The sequence below is a fragment of the Falco cherrug genome, chromosome 7, assembly GCF_023634085.1.
Source record: "Falco cherrug isolate bFalChe1 chromosome 7, bFalChe1.pri, whole genome shotgun sequence".
Classification (NCBI taxonomy): domain Eukaryota; kingdom Metazoa; phylum Chordata; class Aves; order Falconiformes; family Falconidae; genus Falco; species Falco cherrug.
In genome coordinates this window covers 32,159,675-32,176,411 of record NC_073703.1, presented here as the reverse complement: position 1 = coordinate 32,176,411, position 16,737 = coordinate 32,159,675, and the positions used below count along the sequence as shown (strand labels likewise).

Sequence of the window (16,737 nt, the reverse complement as noted above, 5' to 3'; positions counted from 1 at the left end):
CTCTGCTGTCATTACATTCTTGCAGCTTAAAAGTAGGGCATCACAAAAAAAAAAAAAAAAAAGAAAAGCTGGGCCATGTTTTCATTCACTTTTATTCAAAAAAACGCCACACACAAACCCACAGCTGTAGGTAACAGAATCTAAATGAAATTCACAATTGTATATAATTCAGTGTCAGGGGAGACTTACTGAAGCGGAAAAGGAGGATGAAGAATTAAATTTATGTTTGTAGAGGTTAAGGAAGCATGGCACATGCCTGCAGGAAACAATTCTGCATAACCTCTACCTTGTCTGTACACTGTTAAGGTGTGGGGGGGATGGGGGCACGGAGAAATGCAGTTTTAAAAATCTGAACTGCATCAAAATTGTAACCAATTGTCTTTAGATACCAAGAAGAAATTCAAAATTGTATTGATGAAGATGATGGGAATTACCCCATAACCTTCCAAAATGTCCCCCTCCTTGTGGAATACGGTACATGTATGCTGCTCCCCTGAAACGTATTTTCAAGGTTTCTTTCTGCTAAGGAATTTTGCTGCTCTGTATCATGCTAACAAACACGATTAGGATGAATACAGTGCGATTGGGTCCAAACATACCATTCAGCCACAGTCAGCAATGGAAACTGGAGATGTTGTAACCGCACTGAAACAGTCAGTTTATCTATTACAGGAAAGCCTTACAACGATGAGGTTTTGTTACGTGTTACAGCTCTTCTAGCTATCTCTGGGTAGGGCTTTGCTGTTGCCGTAGGTCTTATCTGAGCAAGAGCCCTCCATTAACTGCCCTCAGCTGCTGGCACGCTCCAGATGCTGCTGCACCGATTGTTATCTGCAATGGCTAGGGCAACATAACCAGCAGTTTGATGTCTTTCCAAATACTGTTTCGGTAAACCTTAACGTAGGGGTGTTCACTCTGATTGCTGCTGAAGACAGGAACTATCTAAGTAGACAACCTTCCCGATCCTTTACCCAAGTACCTGCTTCACCTTTCCCAAGCCCTCTTCAGTATCTTGTCCTCTGTACTGAATTCCTTCTTCACAGCCTCAAAACTACTATGCATTCCTAATCCTGCCGTTAAAAGCACTCCTTGAATCCACCTCAAAAATCCCCAGCCCTGTGATTTAACTCTAACTTGGCTGGAATTAGCCGTACAGGAGTCCCTGAGCCACCCCGCTCCCAGCGCAACCTCCCCGAGCACCCCCGCCACGTTGTCACCCTCCCTGAGGCGAAGCAGGTTTCTCTAAAAGCCCATCCCCTACATGTGCTCCCCGTCGCTCCCTGAACGGGCTCCTGTCCCTTTTGTCAACAGGCCAGGCTTCATCAAAGGGCTACTGAAAATCATGGGATTATGAAACCCATTAGGCATTCATGGCTGGTAATCCGCTGCTGATTTGGCCAGCAGTTGTGCTGCCAGCGGCGAAGCCCGCGGGGCTCTGCTGCAGCAGGGTGAGATCCCCCAGCGTGTCCCTGCGGCCTTGGGCCGGGACACCAGCGGGGCGGCGCGGCCCCGCCGAGCGGCGAAAGACGCTGCTCCCCGCGCCCCCTCAGGGGGACAGGCACGCCACTGCGGCCGGCCCCGCCGGGGCCGCAGCTTGGCCCTCACTGCCCGCTCCCCCGGCCTCAGGCGAGCAGCGAGCGTGAGCTGCCGCCACGACACCGGCACCGACTCCCACCGACTCCCACCGCCGGAGCCGCCAGCGCTCGCCCCGGTCCCTCCCCTGAGAGAAACAGGCGGCGCCCATGACGTCTCCCACCGCCCCAGCCCGCCCGCGCTCGTGCCGCTCCCTCGCGCCTGCGCAGCGCGGCGAAGCAGGGGGGGCGGGGCGGGGGGTGATGTCATACCCGTGACGGCGCCCCGCCCCCCCGCGGCTTTGCCGGCCCCGACATCCGGGTACCCCGCGCGCGGCATAGGGCGGGGTTTTGCCCCGAAAAGCGGCGTTTGTCGCGTTTGGCGTTTTGTTGCGTTTCTGTTCTGTTTTGGTTTTTAATGGCGGGGGCGGCCCCGGCGGGGAGGGAAAAGGGCGACGGGGCGCGCGCGCGCACCCACTCCCGCCTCCGCCCCCACCCCCCACCCCGTCCCCTGCGGCGCGCGCGCGGTGGCCGCGGCGGGGCGGGTGGGGGGAGGGGAACGGCGGCAGGCACGAGCGCGCGGCGGGCGCGCGAGGCGCGCCTGCGCAGAGAGGAGGCGGAGGCGGCGGCGCAGTGCGCGCGCGCGCGTTTGTGTGTGTGTGTCTGTGTGTCTGTGTGTCCGTCCGCGGGAGAGGCGGGGGGCGGACGGCGGTCCGCGGCGCTCCGCGAGTGGGCGCGGAGCTCGGGCGGGCGGGAGGGGGCCGGGGCGGGGGGCCGGCGGCGGCGAGCGAGGAGCGGAGCGGAGGCGAGATGAGCGCTGGGCTCCCCCTGGGCAGAGAGCCGCCCTCCGCAGCCGCCGCCTGTGAATGAGCTGAGGCGAGGCCGCCAGCCGGGTGCCCCCCTCCTCCTTCTCCCCGTCCTTCCCCCTCTCCCCCGGCCCGCCCGCCCGCCGCCGGCCCCTCCGCGGACGTCCCCGCCTGCCCCCGGCCTCCCTGCCCCCACGCACCTTCGGGAGCGCGGCCCTGCCCGCCACAGCCGGCGCCGTCCGCCGCGGCCGGGGGGTAAGTGGTGCCGCGCCGCGCGGGGCTTCCGGCGGCCCGGGCTGAGGGGGCAGCGGCGGGGCCGGGCTGCGCCGGGCGCTGGGCGAGCTGCGGCCGCCGCCGCTTGGGCCGCGGGGCCTGTAAACAAGCGGGGGCGGCCTGCGCGGGGGCTGCTCTGCCTCTCGGCCCTGCGGGAGCGGGGAGCCCGTGGCGGGGGCCGTGCCTCCTGCGGCCCGGGTGAGGAGCCAGGCGCCATCCCTGGCGGCGGCAGCTGGTACCTGGTCGGGGGTGGCGAGAGGGAGGGAGATGGGGCGGGGGGCGGCGCGGGTGCGGGCCTGTTCGAGATGCTGCTGCCGGGAGCCCCCCCCCGCCCCCCCCCCCCCCCCCGGGCTGAAGGTGGCCTGGCCGCGGAGCTCCGCTGCGCAGCCCCTGCATTGCAGGCGCCTTTGCAAAAGGGTGGGGGGTGGTAGGGCAGCCCCTTGGGGCTGGGCATGGGGAAAGAAAGGGAGGAGGAGGACGACGACGTACAGAGGGGTTTGGGCCCGGCTCAGGTAGCAGCAGCTTTCCTTTTCTCCCTCCCCCCTCCTTTTCTTGGCCGATCCAGAGTTCATTTAATAATGGCTATAAACAGCCTGCTCTCCCATCGCCACCCAAACGCTTGGGGCACGGCACTAGGGAAAAAAAACCCGCATCTATTTATAAAGCACCCCACCCTAGCGAGGGTCGGAGCATCAAGCACTCCCCAAATAGTGACATTATTATGCAGCGGGCGGTTTTCCCTTGCCAACGCCTAAAGTTTGAGAGAGATTTCGCTGCCTTTGAAAACAATGTCGTGAGCAAAGGTTACGCTGATGATCTGAGATCTGTCATAGCATGCGTGTTAAAAGCAACTCTCCTGTATTAAAAAGTTGTCCAGTGATGTACTGGATAATTGGGCTTGCATGTTAAATGCCAGAGTTTCTGAGCATATGTGTAACCTTTTTATTACATTAGCTGCATTATAATAGATAGGATAGGATACAGTTTTAAGACTGTCAGCAAGTTAGTTTCAGAAGAACTGATTTTGTAGACATCTGTTCGTTAATGTATTTGTATTTAATTAGTACAGCTTCAGTTTTTCAGTGTTGCCATGTGTATGGCAAAGTTTTGGTGTTGCAAAACTAATGTTTAAGTTTACGGTAGTATGTGGGAGGAACTAATTTTTTTTTTGAGTTGTACCTTTTGTGAAAAGAGAAAGTCCTAGTTATTAAGATGGCCTGTGTGGTAACCCTAAGGTTTAAGGTCCTGCGTGTCATACAGAAGATTCATTTATTTATTTGTAAACAAAAGGCAGTGTTTAGATCCTGAGAGCAGTAGGTTTGAAGGTAGGTGATGCGTTCTCCTTAGATTGTGACATTTAACATCAGAGTAAGTAGAACTGTAAAGTAGAAGTTCTAACTCCTGTGATTCTAGGAAATAACTTTCCAAACATGAGCCTGTGTAGGTAGCACTTTGCTGAGCCTGTACATGTACATTATCAGTGGTTAGGTGGCTGAAGCAGGATTTGTGAAGCACTAGTGAAATTAAAGGAATACGGCTGCTGTTCCTCGGGACCCTGTGTGACTTGCCAAATGACCAAGAACTGTGCAAGTTCTACCCACATTTCTTCTCTTGATAGCTTCCTTTCTGTTTCTGTTCATAGTTTTTCTGTGAATAACATCAGAGATGCCGGGGGGTGGGGGGGGAATGTGGGTCAGGAAGTTTTACAGTTGACCTATCCAGTCAAAGTGGCAATCAGGAAAGGCATTGAAGGAAAGCAGTTTTGATAGGTGTACCAGCGTTTTTCCCTGGGGTAGGGATAGCTGCCCCTAAAGTTTTCTCTTCCAGGCCTTTCTGGGTCTATCTTTTGTTTGTGAGATTGGGCTGAGAGTAAAAGACTTGCTGATGCATCATGCCAGTTATTAATGTTTTCCTCACAGACATAGATATCTGATAAAACCCTCTGATAAATGTAGCTTGTACTGGAGAGAGCTGGTCTGTACTCTCACGCTTTTCTGGCATAGCCGTGTTTTTCTGGTATACAGGCAAGGCTTAGGTCTGGTTTGTAGGTGTAGTCCTTTGGCTGGTGGTTGTCTGGTAAATCTCTCCCCTTGAGGTACAGTAGAAAACTACTTGTTTCCCAAGTATTTGCTTAACTGTCTATAGGTAAGCTTAAGATACTTTTGTTGAAATGAGGAGGAGAGATGGAAATGCCAAATGACTGGTGAAGCTTGCAGGTCTAAACAAGCAAACTCACTTAGTGCAATTTGGATTAAAGCAGAATACAAAAAAGTTTTTTCTATAAAATCAAGCTAGTTGCTTATCTGAAGTGCAGCTTAGGCAGTGAAGTTGAGTCATTCTTGCTGAGATAGCATTTTAACGACAGTTCTTAAAATGCTTAGATATTTAACTGGCACAGTATAATTTGCAAACTTATGTAACTGGTATGTTTTTGAATGCAGCTGTCAATAAGAGATCTTACTGCACTTTTCCTTTTTAGTGGAAGTAGGGAATACAAAGCAGCTGCTTTCACAAGGCGACCTGAATATAAGTAATTTAACAATAACATATTTCCTCCTAAAATACTGATACTACTATTGACTTAATTTTTATATGTTCAGGTTTATTCTGATGTAAAAATACTGTTTTATGTAATTGGCTGAGCAGAACTGCATTGCAATTAAGTGATTGAATGATGTAGGTTGTGCTGTTAAATAAGCACGTTTTGGAATGAATATGAATTGTATTTGTTCTGTGTCTGCAAACCTGCAGCTCATTTTAAAGACTTGAACAGTAACAGTGTTTGAAGTCAAGACAGTAGTGGGTTATCATAGCTACACCTGAGTCAGACAACATTTATTCTTACTATTGCACATGGCCCTTTGTAATTTTTGTTCCTCTTCTCTCAGAAATTATACCTCACTTTTATGGGTTTTTTGAAACATTGTTGTATCGTCTGTAACTGTTCTAAATGATGGAACCCATAGTGTCATTTGTTCTTTTGAAAATTAAGCTCTTTTTGGATACTACTTTGTTGCTGAACTCTTACAGATCTCTGTAGTTTAAGTCACGTGACCCAAATTTCAGTTAAAAATACTAGGAAAAGAAATAAACATGTAAAATTTAAACATTCTTAACTCCATTGCTCTTCCTTGAAAGAATGGCAAAGTACAAAGTCTGTGTAAACGCTATGTAATCCCTGAAAAAATGCTGGTGTTCTTAAGATGTTTAGGAGATTGAGGGAATTTACATAGAATGTGGTTTATATGGCATTTTATGTACATTCCATTAGCCAGTGCATAAAAATGATCTTTAAGAAGGATTCGTCTATTTGAGCCATGATGTGGTGTAGATCACAGTGGAGACAGCATTATCTGCTTGTAGCTTCTTCATGTTGTTCCTGTTGCTATCTGTCTGTGAAGGAACAATTTAGGATTTATTAAGATTTTATATTGATAGAGTAAGTAATTTAAATCTTAAGACTAGGAAGAATGTTTGGACCAAGGAGATTGTAATTGGGCTGGAGAGGAAGGCAAGTGTGATACTATGGGAGTGAGTAGACTGATTTTTTGTTCCTGAGTAGAGGCAGCACCTGGCTGAGTGTTACTGGTGTTAAACCAGTGCTGTATGGTCTGCTTTTCAGTATTTCTGTCTGCTAAACTCTGCTCTGTGTTAAACCACATACTAAGTTACAGATGTATGTCAAGTCTTTTTGTTTTGGTTTTTTTTTTTGAAATTTCTGTTTGTTTTTAAGCTGAACAAGAGTTTGTTTTACTGAGTGTTTATTTTAAATTTTTTGTTTTCATGTACTGTTAAAATTAACTAATGGATATTTCAGCTTGCTACTGAAGTCTAAAAAACAGAGTGTGTTTATAAATATGTGAAACAGTTGCTCAGATTTTTTTAACAGCTTTTCTAAAAAGGTGTTTATATGTGACTAAAACAACAGAATAAAAACTTCCTTACTATACACATAGTTCCAATGAAGTACATTTCTGCTGTTTAGAGTATAAACTTCGTAGCAGTATAGTAGCAAAAGAGCATCTAAGTGATGCAGAGGAAAAAACCAAAACTGGCTGATCAGGTTTCAGTATTAAAATGTAGAGAAATGCTAGCAGTTTACACATATAGAAAAAAGTACATTAGCCTTTTAATTGCCAACATCTTAGTTCTCCATTCAGATAAGATTATTTTAGTAGATAAAAAGGTCTCTAAAGTGTTCTACGATAATAGTTTACAAACCCAAGAAACTCAAGTGTAACGTGACTTGTGTTCTGATAGCTGCAGTTTAAATAAAGCAAAGTACTTAAATGTGCTTACCCAGATGTGCCACATGCAACTGAATTATGTGGGACTGCTCAGATGAATGATGTTGCTGTCATACTTAAATGTCTTGCTGGATTGTGACCTAGAGGATGAAACAGGGTCTCAGCTGTAACTTGAAGGATTTTCTGTATCTATGCGTACAATCATTTTAACTGCCAACTTTAATTTTGATCTGGAATTTGAATGGTAGCCTGTATTCTCCTTGACCATATATCATAGCTATTTGTGCATAAAACTACGTCGCATTTTTTACTTATGAAATGCCCTAAAATGCAATAGCCATGAGAACTGTGTAAACTGTGTAAAGCCTGAGTTCTGTGTTTGGAGATGAGTTTAAGGAGTTCTCCAGCTGTCTGCTAAGTTAAGTAAAACCTGATATTTGGAAAGGGGTGCAGAATGCAGGAAAATGTGGGCAGGTAAGTGGTTAGGATGAAATTGTAGTAACATTTCATGAAGAAATAAGCAGTTTCGGTCAATAGTTGTCTGGTTCCCCCAATCAATTATACTAGATATTTGGACAGGTCCCTCTTAAAAACCTAGTACTACTGCTCTCCATGAAGAACTACTTGGAGGCTGCAGAATGAGGCCCTGAAAGCTTTGGAAATGCTGGCACTGGCATTGTTTATATTTTGAAGAGCAGGTGAATTTGACAGTGACATTTGGTGACCAGAAGATTTAGAGCTGTGGTGAACTTAAGTTTGGACTCGGGAGAGCACCTTACTGCCTTGTTCATCTAGGCAAATGTCAGCTCTACACTGATATTGATAGAAGGGAACTTGGTAATCAGTGTGACCCTCTGAGGAAAGCTGCCTGTCCTGCAGGTCATTGTCTGCATAAAAGGATAAAACAATAGGGGGTTTCACTTGGTTTCTTTTTTTATATTTTTGTGTAGTCTTGAGGGGGGAAAAAAATCTGCTTTATTGCAGCAGTCATCCTCTGTCCTTGTTCTTTTAATGAGATAGGAATGCTGGGGACGTGAGGGCAAAATAGCTTTGTAAAGAAAAGCTCTGTGTGTGTGTACAAATGAACAAACTCCAGCTTTTCCTAAGCCTTGAGGCTTTGACTTCCACGTCTTAATGTGCTTCTGGCATAGTTTTGATGTCATTTCCTTGCAGGCAAAGCCAGGTTACAGCTGTACACTTCACAGCATTTCCTATTTTATTCCCATTCCCATGTGTAGTCATCAGGTTTTAAGTATCCTGTATGCTACTTTTCCTATGTCCACCAGAATAGTGGTTATGTTGCTGAGATTAGAGCTCCACAAATATTTTCATGTAGAATGAAGGGTCTGGGAAATGGCTTATGTATCTTACTTGGAATTATTTCATAATATTGAGTACTTGGCTAAACAGGAAATTTTGGGCCCTTTATGCAAACATCTTCTAATCACTGGGCACATGCATACCAGTTGCGTGTTCTCTGAATAGTTTATTTTATTCCCAAGCACTATCTGTATAAACCATATTTTCACTTGAGTTTTATTCTTCCATACTGATTAATAAATTACTTGTAAGACAAATCAGAAATAGGTGGCTGATACTCATTGTTGAAGTTAGGAGGATCTGAAGTTTGAAAGCTTTAAATAATTGTTTCAGGAAGAGCTGTTACTTTGGTGAGCAACTGGAGACAGAAGTAAAGAGGAGATAGATTTTACGTTAATACAGTCCTAGATACCTAAAGAAAATGGAATCATCACACTAAGTTGTTTGTTGTGAGATTATTGGTGAAACAGCGTGACAGAAGGATGGTGGGATTCTACAAGACTTCATCCACGCTACCACAGGTGACAATGCTAAATTATGTTAACTGTTAAGAAACCCCAAAAAGTGGCAGTGTCCTGAACTTCATCACGACAGATGAGAGAGTGAGTGTGCATGTAATTTTTTAATGTTTTTATATTTTTTTGCCATGTTTCAGGAATGGTTCAATTAATGCACTTGGTGTTCTGTTGTTTTTTTTTAATTATTGTTTTTGTTTTTTGGAGTCTCAGTGAATAATCCCACTGGTACCTTTTTCCATGTAGCATCATTTTCCTAGTTTATTGTAACACTTCACCTAAAACACTGACAAAGACAAATTGGCCGTAGCTTGACTTTACTCCGGTGGCTTTTGAGCAACCTGAACAGTCCTGGTCATTCTAATAAGTCATTCTGGTGTAGAGGCTTTTTACCCAGTAACTTCACTTTCCGGTTTGGGGGTAGTGGCAGGATGAGCTAGGACTCCAATTCTGCCTTGATTTTTCTAAATATCTTTAGCTGGACTTGATGAAAAAGCAAATGCTCTTTGGGTTTTGTGTGGGTTTTCTTCTTTCTGATGCAGAAGTAGCAGTGGAATAGTATGGTTCTTCCCCTAAAGAAAACATTCCGCTATGAATCTCAACTTGGTTTTTTTAAGGCAGGTATTGTTTGATTGGTAACACTGGCAGTGAACGAAGATGCTGAGGCTTCAAGCTGTAAATAAGAGATTTTTAAAAAAGTAAATGTAAAGAACATGGGGTTATATTAGCTATTACTTGAAGCATGTGATGTGTTCAGATCTGTTTGATTCTTGGGCTTTCAGAGGCTTATACTCAAGTAAGAATTGCCAGTTAGGCCCATGATGCCTAGGAGTGGGGTAGTAGTCTGTTGTGATGGTAGGTGACAGTGGCAGAGCCCGCTTGGTGGTACAAATACTGGGGGGGGGGGGGGGGATGGGATGTAATTCAGTTCTTAGCACTTACTGTAACTCCATTCTTCTGTTGTCATTTTCTGTTTCCTTTTCACCTGTATTTTCTCTCTGGTGAAACTTGCTGTGTGTAGTTCTGTTGGAATAGCTGCATAGCACTGTGTACTCTTTCTGACATGAGCAGTTTGGTAGGGATTCTTATTTTCACTTGTTTGCCTTGCTCTTTTAAAAATTTTGAATCTTTCTCTCATTGATATATAAGATGAAGCAAGGCCTTTCCTCCTCCCAACTTCTGTCTACATAGACTGCAGCTTCCTTGGATCTTCCAGTTCCTTTTTACAGTGCTTATTCCAAAGGAGCTTTGAATTTTGGCTGGAGTCTGCAGGAGTTTGTGTGCTATTAACAAAGTAGTTGTCTAATCTCCGTGTCTAAAATGGGTGTCTTTTGTTTATCTTCCAACACTTTTGAGTAAGAAATTTTGGGAAAATTAAGTATAACCAGAAAGGTGCTGAGCAAGACACCAGCATGGGCATGTTTTCTGCTTATTAATGTTTCAAGCAAGGACCTTGGCTTTTTCATTCTCATACTGTTCAAACAGCAGTATATGAATTTATGGAGAGCTACCTGATTGATTTTCGAAGTCCTTACACAGTTTTGGTTGTCTACGCAGTTTTCCATAGTGATTGGGCTGCTTGTACTTTAATACTGCTGCCTGGTGGGGGTTTTCTTATGCTTTCCCACCTCTAATTTGTAGTATAAATATTTAGAAAGAAGAAAGAGCTCTTTCCAGACCAAGAATTGTTACCTTAGTTGTGTTCTGAGGGTGCAAGTCATGTTAGGATCATGATGAGCAAGTGGTACTTGTGGATATAAGTTGTATCTCCTCTCAGAATCAATATAATGATTTTTCTGTTTCTGGTAGTGGTGCTAGTGATTCTCGAAAGAAGTTAATTTTCTGCAGTAACTGACCATAATAAAATGAAAGCAACTCCATAAATCTTGAAACTACATCACCATCTTTCAAATTTCTGCAGGAATAATTTATTAGAGGTTAATTATCTTTTTCAACATCCAGGGCTTTCTTTTTAAAAAAATCAGATTACATACATCTCCTTTGGAGAGAGTTTGGACCTCAGCCAACATACATTCATATTGAGACTAGAAGCTCCTAGTTTAACTTTGGAACAGGTTTAGTTGTCTGCAGGAAAGTTAGGTAGGAAGAGGAAAAGGCATTTTAAGAAAAAGCTGAAATGTGTTGTTGGAGGGATAGTGTTAACTTATAGTGGTTACTTTGTGTTCCAGAAAACTTCTGGAAGCTTTAGCAATTCTCTCCTAAATCCTACCTACTCTACCATGTACACACGTAAAAAATAAGTTGACATAGGAAAACAAGTGAGATAAAATGTTTTGCTGCTTAGTACGGGGAGGCATTTGGAAAGGTTGTCTGCTCCTAGTGGTTTTAAGCAGAAGTTAAGGTTTAAACAACAAAACAACCTAGCTCAGTGAAATGGAGTGCCTGTGGACCAGCTATCAAGAGGTCAGAGTTCATAGGAGTGTATCAGAGGTGCAGTGATTTAATGTTTTCTGCTGTGGTAAGAAGTTGTAATTGTAAGCACTGTTGCATATTAATTACCCTCCCTCCCCCCTTGTAAGTGGGGAAAGGTTGAAAGTATTCATACTTTCCCTTGCACACAGTGTCTCACACACTTGCTTACCTTTGGGGGTTTTGTGCCCTGTCTCACTTGTGTCCAGTCTGAAGGCCTGTTTCTGAGAGCTTTGATATTTCTCTTTACTTTCTTTAAAGTAATGTTTCCAGCTGTCTGTTTTTTCCTGTTCCCTTTGTCCACCATGTGCCATAGCTCCTACGTCTGTCCTAAAGCAAAAAATTCTTAATGTTATTACAGACTTTTTTTTTACCCATATGGTAGTTTCTTCGTATGTTCTATTTGCAGTTGTGTACTGAAATGCAGTGCAGACTAGTTGCATCTCCAGGAAGCAAGTACTCTGATGGGGAAATCGTGTGTTAGTCCATGTTTATTGAAATAGCCCGGTTTCTGTCTTTTACTACTTTTAATTCTCTTTCATGGACAATTCATGTCTACTAGTTGGCAGTGTATTCCTGTGTCTGCAAATATACATTCAGAAACATCAACTGTAATTTTCAGGACTTTGTTGATGTTGTTGAACTGTGAGTGCCAGAACTCAGTCGTATAGCCTCCAATAGTTTTTAAATAGTTTCGTTGGCAGGAAGCTTTTTCATGACTTCATTCGGCCCATGACTGTGGTGTAATTATGTCTCCTCATCTGCGTGTTCTGTTTTATTTTAGTCATTCTTCCGATCCTTCAGATGATCTCTGACATGTTGTTTGTTAACATAAATTGATTTGGGGCATCCAGTATGTACTGTCAGTTTTTCATTCAACAGGCTTTAACTTCTGAGAATGTTTCCACATTTGCACAGTTACGTGCTGACTGGTTACTGCATCCAGCAGCCTGCTTAAGGCAGGAGGAAAAGTACTACGGATCAGATTGGAGTTGAAGTGATCAAATGCCCTTTTTCTGTTCAGGAGCAGTCTGTATAATTTGGTGACTTGGTCTGTGCCCTGTAGTTCAAGTAAAGATTGTAATCTTTCTTTATGGTGCTCATTACAACACACAGGGCATGATGTCACTTGGAGAATTGTTCCAGGAAATTAAGAGTATGGGGATGTTTGTCACTGTAGTTTGAACAAGTGCCTATGATTTCAGTGTGATTCAGATAAGCAGCTTATCCTAGTAGAAGGACTACAACTTGAACATTGTTTAAAAAGGATTATTAAATTAGATGTTGTTGAAGTACAAGTTTCAGATGGGGGTAGTTGATTTTCTTGGACAAGACAGTCAAATCAGTGTCTGGATTCCTTGGAAAAATAAACTGTGTTTTTACAGGGGTGCATGAAGTTACATGAACTGTCTTTTGTGAACAACTTAAGACTTACCTTCGTTTGAACCTTCAAGCAAATGAATAACAAATAGGAAAATAGCAGAACTTACTTTCCTGTGTATCAGAAGGAGTTATAGTTCTCCTGTCTGGATAGCATAATTTGAGAGACAAATGAAGGGGCAAAGAAATTTCATGCATTCCAGTGATGTATCTGTGGTTGTCCATGGTTGTCCATGGTCCAGTATACTAATTACCCCTCTTTTTCTTTGCCACTCTGTTCTCCACTTGTGTCTGTTTTCAAGGAGTTTAGCTACTGACTCTTTGGCAAGCTCCATTCAGTATTTCACTTTTGTTTCTGATGCTGTAGTCCTTTGAATTTTGGCACTCTTGTGTTTTAAGATAATGTTACCTGTGTTGATTTTTCTAGACCCTGTACAGTATTCTTGCTTTTCTGTCTGCAAACTGCAACTTGAATTTTTCCTGCACTTGCTGTAGAGATTGTCCTTCAGTTTGACCTCCACAAAATCAGCATTTCAGAGTTAGAGTTTAGATACACTTGCAGATGCACGGATGTGTCCCCTGCATATTTGTTTTTATGGGGTCCATTTTCACTTTTAGTTTTGTTCAGAAGCTTCTCTGTTCTTCAGAGCCAAAACCTAGGAACTTAGACTGCAGAAAGCTCTTCTCTTTTAGGAGAAACTAATGGAAGTCACTAATAGGGAGATTGTGAACCAAGAATCATCTTAGGTTAATATTGAAGTTTGCTTGACTAATTGTTGTGGCAGTTGCAGTACCAGGTGATGTTTTAGAGCTACTGTTTCTGAAGGAAATGTTGCTCCTCTGATCTTTTTACAGGGCACCGCTGCTGTAGTACTGTTAAGAGTTTTCCTTCTCTTAAAAAACAACAGCGGGTGGTGTAATTTGCCACTAAACTTCATGATTAAAGTGCATTTTCTCTTACTTTGGCTTTAATAGGAATATGAAATATGTCTGTCGCTTATAGTATGTACATGCATTGTTCGAGCATCCTGAAAATTGAGGCTTCAAGAGCAGAGGATTTGTTCTTTTCCCCCTATGAGGCTGCAGTTTTCTAGTGTGATTGCAGAAATGTGTGGCTGGGTTAAGAAGGGCAAGGGGAAGGGTAGTAAAATTATTTGAATAAGGGTCCTAAGATGAGAGCTCTTGTTTAGGAAGACGACTGAAATAATGTAAGAGAGGGCTAAGTTCAGTCATGTTCAGAATCTGTTGCTTTATTACACATCACACACGCAGACTGTTCTGGGTCCGGCTTCTCTCTCTAGTGTTATTACATAACAAAATCGTGCTGTAACTTGGGTGCTTGCGCTGCTGTAGGTTAATCAGATTTGCATACAGTTATATGCTTAACTAAAGGTGTCATTCTGACTTAATCAGTAAAGCGTACAAACTGCCTCATGAAAGAATGAAGAAACGTACTAGTGATTTAGGTAGACGCTTATGTGGGAAAGATGTTTCTGTAATATGGACTCAAAAACAGGTCTAAAAGGTACTTTTAGTAGAAAGGAGGCATGTGTGTCTTATGTCAGCCTTTTGTGTGTGTGTGAGTATGCATGTCCCTTTTAAAATTATTTTTTCTTTGTTTATAACTAAGACTTCTAAAATTCTCCAGGTTTTAGCCACACGTAAGGGTATGGGAGGAGAAGTAGCAGGTAGCCTCCAATTAATAAGAATTCACAGTCACAGACTGGTCGTATTAAACTCAAATTTTTCTGAACAGGAATTGGAATTCTATAAAAACTAAAGGCTTGGCACATTCATCCTATCCACAGAAAACTGTGCTTTCCCTTCAGATACAGTGAGGATTTTGAAAACCTGGCCTACTTTCCTACAGGTTTAGACTGGTGTTCTGGTGGAAGTATGACGAGCTGGAGTGTTGCAAGGAAGGGAACTGCAGTGTGTTACTGCAGTTTTCAGAAGGTGACTACTTCATGCTATGGGCTGTGAATAATTTCCTAAGGAGAAGTTATGTGACCACATTGTGGTTATCCTTCTGTCTGGTTGTATTCACTTCTACAGTGGGTCGCTCACACCCTTGAAGAATCATGTGTCAACAATGGCTACAAGGCTTAATTTAGAACAGCAACAGCTTTCAGTTTACCTTCTGGGGGGGGATAGAGGGACTTGATTTTAAATGGAGGGCGGATTTGTTAACTTCTGAAGTGTGGTAGGATTTCTGTATGAGTTGCTAGAACTGCACACGACCTGTCTGTAGGTATTTTTAATTGTGGTTTAAGTGACAAATTACTGAGAGGGACAGCTTACAATACACAACTGTGAATACTGAGTACCTAATAATGCAAGAGATTAGAAGGAAAACTGCCTTTCTTAGCCCAAATTTGACAGAGATTTTGATCAGTTTAACTGTATCTTGTTCTTAATGCTTTTGTTTTGTTTTAAACACAGTAATAATGTAAAATACTTCCAGGGCAGTTTCTGCTTTTTGAGCTTTTAAATTAAGGTGAAATAGTTGAGTATCTACATTGTATTTTATGATCTCTTCAATAATAAGAGTTAGGTGTTAAACTGTGCTGCTATTATGGAATGAATAAAAAGTCTATTATTCTGCAAAATAATTTCCCACTTGATTTATGGCAGCGTTCTGTAATTATTTTGATCACTCTGACTTCACTAGAATTGTATGTGAAGATAAAAAAGTCTAAGTTGTATTTTTTCCTAGCAACTGCAGTAATGTGAACCTCATGCATGTGCTTAGGATACAAGACCAGTGTACTATATTTTGTTGACTAGTTACAGTTTGTGTGGGCATCAATATTTTGTGTTCACTTGAGAAGAGACAGAACTTAAAAGCAAGGTTTGGGGTGAGAGGAAGCAGTTGTTAACAAAGCATGTGAGCCAAAGAGCCATTTGAATCACTGTTGTGGTGAGATCAGATGAAAACATTCCTTGACAGTTCCTTGTAATGCAGATATTTTATAAATGCCTGGACGAGACAATGTGAAAAGCTTTGTTGGATATATAGTGTCACTTATAGCTGGAGCTGTATTGCTGTAAAAGTATGTTATCAAAAAGTGTTTATCACTTGGAAAACTGATCAAATATATTCCATGTATGAGTTAAAACCTTCTAAAACCCCTAGCGTACTTTTCTTCTGGTGCAGCTGCTTAGTTGGGGCCCCAGGTAAAATCTGTTTCAGAAATTCTTCTTGCAGTTAGTTTTTTGTCCACTGTTTTCAAATAGAAAAGCTTGTAGTCTTGTTCCATTACCTTGTATTGTATAACAGTGATTTGCACACTTTGATGTGTCCCAGGGCAGAATTTGCAAGTATGTAAAATATGTGACCTATTTTGTATGATTTTTTTTAATAACGAATGCGCAAATAAACTGATGTGCATTAGAAGGGTGGGTTGGGTGGTTAGGGTGTGAAAGTCATGAAGATAAACCAGTCAGTTTATGCTGTCTGCAAATATAATTCTTATTCTCTTAAGCATGAATATTTACTGCATCACATCCCAACGATAGGAGGTGGAGGAGGACAGGGTGTGCAGTATATTGGTCTGGCTTGAATAAGGAAGCGTGAATTTACGATATGTGTGATTTTATTTCCATACAGATTTCCTTAAACTTGTCAGGGGCAGTTGTCTTTCAGTGAAGCATGAATACATTAAGGTTTTAAGTAAATCTGCAGCACAGACATCAAAGAAGCTTGCTGCGTTATTTAACTGAAAATCTAAGGATGAACTTTCACAAGATGGCCGAGCCAAACTAATGGCTTGCTGCTGCCTAAAGGGACAACTGCTCTGGTCCTTCTGAGTCCTGCTCCTGGTTATCTGGTGTTGCCTCTGCCTTTAATGCAGGCTCTGGCATCACTTGGATCATTCAGATCACTTTATCTGTTGGTTGTTTTTTTTTTTTTAAATAAAAACCCACAAACCAAACAAAAACCCACAAACCTCCTGCCCCAAAATAAAACCTAATCAGTTTGGGTTTTTCCCCATTACCATCGGAAAAGCAGAGCATGAGCAGGACTTTGTGGCCAGCAGGTAGGGGTGTAGGGAATGCCACTGTCCTAGAAACATTGAACCCTTTCATTGGTTCAGTAATTGCAGGGAGCATAGCTATCCAGATGTGTGCCAGTTAACAAATCCTCTTTCAAACCAATCTCATACATACTTATACTAGAGGCTTTTGTCAAAAC

General features: G+C 43.0%; 1 protein-coding gene across 6 annotated transcripts in view; it reads left to right on the top strand.

Annotated features, from left to right (window-relative positions):
• Nucleotides 1-2,243: 2,243 nt before the first annotated feature.
• PPM1A (protein phosphatase, Mg2+/Mn2+ dependent 1A) overlaps nt 2,244-16,737 on the top strand; it is a 35,215-nt gene continuing 20,721 nt past the window's right edge. For 3 of the 6 annotated variants that reach the window (XM_055715419.1, XM_055715415.1, XM_055715414.1), the window contains exon 1: nt 2,244-2,632. The gene's annotated coding sequence lies outside the window, so the exon portion shown is untranslated. Of the gene's footprint in view, nt 2,633-14,344; nt 14,499-16,737 lie in introns of those variants that run through there. The other 3 variants (XM_055715416.1, XM_055715417.1, XM_055715418.1) reach the window with 2 other exon arrangements.